Source organism: Cyanistes caeruleus, chromosome Z, assembly GCF_971803275.1.
Source record: "Cyanistes caeruleus chromosome Z, bCyaCae1.hap1.1, whole genome shotgun sequence".
Lineage (NCBI taxonomy): Eukaryota > Metazoa > Chordata > Aves > Passeriformes > Paridae > Cyanistes > Cyanistes caeruleus.
Window position 1 is genome coordinate 82,031,977 of NC_141732.1, and position 5,568 is coordinate 82,037,544.

Consider the following 5,568-nt stretch of genomic DNA (forward strand, 5'->3'; position numbering starts at 1 on the left):
TGAAAACTATATGGATAGATGCTAATATAATATATTTTAATATGAGTTATGTTTGATATCTATGTGTATAGATAAAGAAGATCAATATGATAGAAATAAATATTACATATATTTAAATGTAGGGTCCTTTTGTTATTTTTTTGGATAGATGCATGGCATATAAATGAATAATATAGAAGTGAAAATATACATATCTATAATAAAGAAATGTATATAGGGTGATAGATCGGGAGATAGATAGATAGATAGATAGATAGATAGATAGATAGATAGACAGAGAGATAGATAGAGAGATAGATAGACAGAGAGATAGATAGATAGAGCCATAAAAGAAGAAATAAATACCAGTAATCCCAAGCTGGACAAGTAAATTAATGATCAGTATGAAAACTATAGGGATAGATGGTAATGTACTTTAATATCTGTTATGCATTGTATCTGTGTGTACAAATATAAAAGATCAATATTATAGAAATAGATATTAAAAACAGTTAAAACAAGGGTTTAATTGTTTTTGATTTGGTTAGAGGCTTAGAGGCAGGGCTTTTAAATGATTAATATAGAAATGAAAATATACACATCTATAATAAATAAATAAATATAGGGAGATATATCTATGTATAAATTGAAATAAAAACCAAAACACCCCCAAGTAATCTAAAACTAGACAAGTAGATTAATATTCAATATGAAAAATATATGGATAGACGTTCATATATTTTTATATTGATTATGCATTATATCTATGTGTAAAAATATAGATTAATATGATAGAAATAAATATTAATTACATTTAAATGAAGGGGTATTTTGTTTTTTATTTGGTTAGAGGCAGGGCTTGCTAAGTTTCGATGGGGGGTGGGTTTTGGGGCGTTCCTCGGAGAAGAGTTTTTGGAAGGGGGTTGCACACGTGGTTTCTTGCCTCGCTTCTCTGCACGTGCAGGGGCGCCCCCCCGCCCGCCCCGGGCTGAGCTGTGCGGCAGTGCTGCCGCCTTGTGGGCACAGAGCGGTACTGCAGCTGTGCGCCGAGGCGGGCGGGGCCGGGCCGAGCGGGGGCCGAGCAGGGCCGAGCCGATCCGAAGCGGAGGGGGCCGAACCGAGCCGCAGCAGGCCGGAAAAAGCCGAGCCGAAGTGGGACGGAAAGAGCCGAACCGAAGTGGGCCGGAAAGAGCCGAACCGAGCCGAGCCGAGCTGCGTCGGGCCCCCCCCCACCTCCGGAGCCGGCCGGGAGGACCCCGGCAGAGGCGTTGACTGGTTAATATTCAATATGAAAAATATACGGATAGATGGTAATGTATTTTAATATCTGTTGTGCATTATATCTCTGTGTGTATAAATAAAGAAAATCAATATTATAGAAATAGATATTATAAATCTTTCAATCAAGGGAATTACTGGTTTTTATTTGGTTACAGGCATGGCCTTTAAATGAATAATATAGAAATGAAAATATACACATCTATAATAAAGAAAGAGATATAGGGAGATATATATATAGAGATAGAGCCATAAAAAAGAAGTAAATACAGATAATCTAAATCTAGAAAAGTCGATTAATATTCAGTATGAAAACTATAAGGATAGATGCTAATATAATATATTTTAATATCTGTTATGTATGATATCTATGTGTATAGATAAAGAAGATCAACATGATAGAAATAAATATTACAAATATTTAAATGTAGGGGCTTTTTGTTTTTTATTTGGATAGAGGCATGGCAATTAAATGAATAATATAGAAATGAAAATATACACATCTATAATAAAGAAATGTATATAGGGTGATAGATATGGAGATATATAGATAGGGAGATAGATAGATAGATAGATAGATAGATAGATAGATAGATAGATAGATAGAGCCATAAAAGAAGAATTAAATACCAGTAATCCAAATCTGGACAAGTAAATTAATGATCAGTATGAAAACTATATAGATAGATTGTAATGTACATTAATATCTGTTATGCATTGTATCTGTGTGTATAAATATAGAAGATCAATATTTTAGAAAAATATATTAATTTTTTTAAACAAGGAGCTTTTCTTTTTTTATTTAATTAAAGGCATGGCATTTAAATGAATAATATAGAAATGAAAATATACACATCTATAAGAAAGAAATATATGTAGTGAGATAGATAGATAGATAGATAGATAGATAGATAGATAGAAAGAGAGATAGAGAGATACAGCCATAAAAAAGAAATAAACACAAATTATCTATATCTAGACAAGCTGGTTAATATTCAATATGAAAAATATACGGATAGATGGTAATGTATTTTAATATCTGTTGTGCATTATATCTCTGTGTGTATAAATAAAGAAAATCAATATTATAGAAAGAGATATTATAAATCCTTCAATCAAGGGAATTACTGGTTTTTATTTGGTAACAGGCATGGCATTTAAGTGAATAATATAGAAATGAAAATATACACATCTATAATAAAGAAATAGATATAGGGAGATATATATATATAGAGATAGAGCCATAAAAAAAAGTAAATACAGATAATCTAAATCTAGAAAAGTCGATTAATATTCAGTATGAAAACTATATGGATAGATGCTAATATAATATATTTTAATATCAATTATGTCTGATATCTATGTGTATAGATAAAGAAGATCAATGTGATAGAAATAAATATTACAAATATTTAAATGTAGGGGCTTTTTGTTTTTTATTTGTATAGAGGCATGGCATTTAAATGAATAATAGAGAAATCAAAATATACACATCTATAATAAAGAAATGTATATAGGGTGATAGATATGGAGATATATAGATAGGGAGATATATAGATAGATAGGTAGGTAGATAGATATATAGATAGATAGGTAGGTAGATAGATAGATAGATAGATAGATAGATAGGTAGATAGATAGATAGATAGATAGACAGAGAGATAGATAGATAGATAGATAGATAGATAGATAGATAGATAGATAGATAGATAGATAGATAGATAGATAGATAGATAGAGAGAGCGAGCCATAAAAGAAGAAATAAATACCAGTAATACAAATCTGGACAAGTAAATTAATGATCAGTATGAAAATTATATAGATAGATTGTAATGTACTTTAATATCTGTTATGCATTTTATCTGTGTGTATAAATATAGAAGATCAATATTTTAGAAAAATATATTAATTTTTTTAAACAAGGCGCTTTTCTTTTTTTATTTAATTAAAGGCATGGCATTTAAATGAATAATATAGAAATGAAAATATACACATCTATAAGAAAGAAATATATGTAGTGAGAGAGATAGATAGATAGATAGATAGATAGATAGATAGATAGATAGATAGATAGATAGAAAGAGAGAGAGAAAGAGAGAGAGAGAGATAAAGAGATACAGCCATAAAAAAGAAATAAACACCAATTATCTATATCTAGACAAGCTGGTTAATATTCAATATGAAAAATATACGGATAGATGGTAATGTATTTTAATATCTGTTGTGCATTATATCTCTGTGTGTATAAATAAAGAAAATCAATATTATAGAAATAGGTATTTTAAATCTTTCAATCAAGGGAATTACTGGTTTTTATTTGGTTACAGGCATGGCATTTAAATGAATAATATAAAAATGAAAATATACACATCTATAATAAAGAAATAGATATAGGGAGATATAGAGACAGGGAGAGAGAGAGCCATAAAAAATAAATAAGTACAGATAATCTAAATCTAGAAAAGTCGATTAATATTCAGTATGAAAACTCTATGGATAGATGCTAATATAATATATTTTAATATTAGTTATGTCTGATTTCTATGTGTATAGATAAAGAAGATCAATATGATAGAAATAAATATTACAAATATTTAAATGTAGGGGCTTTTTGTTTTTTATTTGGATAGAGGCATGGCATTTAAATGAATAATATAGAAATGAAAATATACACATCTATAATAAAGAAATAAATATAGGGAGATAGATAGATAGATAGATAGATAGATAGATAGATAGAGAGATAGATAGATAGATAGATAGATAGAGCCATAAAAGAAGAAATAAATACCAGTAATCCAAAGCTGGACAAGTTAATTAATGATCAGTATGAAAGCTATACAGATAGATATACAGATAGGTAATGTACTTTAATATCTGTTATGCATTATATCTGTTCGTACAAATATAGAAAATCAGTATAATAGAAATAGATATTAAAAACATTTAAAACAAGGGTTTAATTGTTTTTTGATTTGGTTAGAGGCTTAGAGGCAGGGCTTTTAAATGATTAATATAGAAATGAAAATATACAGGTCTATAATAAAGGAATAAATATAGGGAGATATATCTATATGTAATTTTAAATAAAAACCAAAAAAACCAAGTAATCTAAAACTAGACAAGTAGATTAATATTCAATTTGAAAAATATATGGATAGACGTTCATATATTTTTATATTGATTATGCATTATATCTATGTGTATAAATATAGCTCAATTTGATAGAAATAAATATTAATTACATTTAAGTGAAGGGGTATTTTGTTTTTTATTTGGTTAGAGGCAGGGCTTGCTAAGTTTCGATGGGGGGTGGGTTTTGGGGCGTTCCTCGGAGAAGAGTTTTTGGAAGGGGGTTGCACACGTGGTTTCTTGCCTCGCTTCTCTGCACGTGCAGGGGCGCCCCCCCGCCCGCCCCGGGCTGAGCTGTGCGGCAGTGCTGCCGCCTTGTGGGCACAGAGCGGTACTGCAGCTGTGCGCCGAGGCGGGCGGGGCCGGGCCGAGCGGGGGCCGAGCAGGGCCGAGCCGATCCGAAGCGGAGGGGGCCGAACCGAGCCGAAGTGGGACGGAAAGAGCCGAGCCGAAGCAGGACGGAAAGAGCCGAGCCGAGCCGAGCAGCGTCGGGCCCCCCCCCACTCCGGAGCCGGCCGGGAGGACCCCGGCAGAGGCGTTCACTCCAATGCCTGCCGCCGCAGGTGCGGCCGCCGCCCAGCTACGGAGCCGCTGCGCCCCGCCGCCATCGTCCTCGCCCCGGGAAAGGCGGCGGACAATCGGGCGGAGTGCTCGGAGTCGGTCGGCGTCGGCAGGTTTTTCGTTCAGGCAAGTAAGTTAGACAGACGCGTTGAGAGCAGCGGGGGCCTTAGTCTTGCCTCAACAAAGATGGCCGCACAGCCGGAAGTGGCTTCAGCCACAAGAAAGATGGCGGCGAGGAAGGGCGGAAGTGACGTCACGCCACGCACAAGATGGCTGCCCGATCGAGGCTGCCTTGACCTCCCAAGGATGGCGGCCAAAAAGGCGGGAAAATGGAAGGACCCCGGGCGGTGGGTGCGTGCGATTTACTGCCTGACAAACACCCCGGCGCCGACGCCGCTCCGGCGCAATTTTCCGCGGCTTTTCCGGCCGTGCGGACACGGGCTGTGCGCTCGGCGGCGCCGGGGCCGGGCGCCAGCAGGTCGGGCGCCGACAGGCAGCGGTGAAGACGCCTCTCTCTGCCGGGGTCCTTGCCGCGGCCGCGTTCTGGGGCTTCTGGCACTCGCGACGACCCGTACCTCGCCGCCGCTGCTCTCGCTCCGTTCTCTCCCCCTCGGCCCC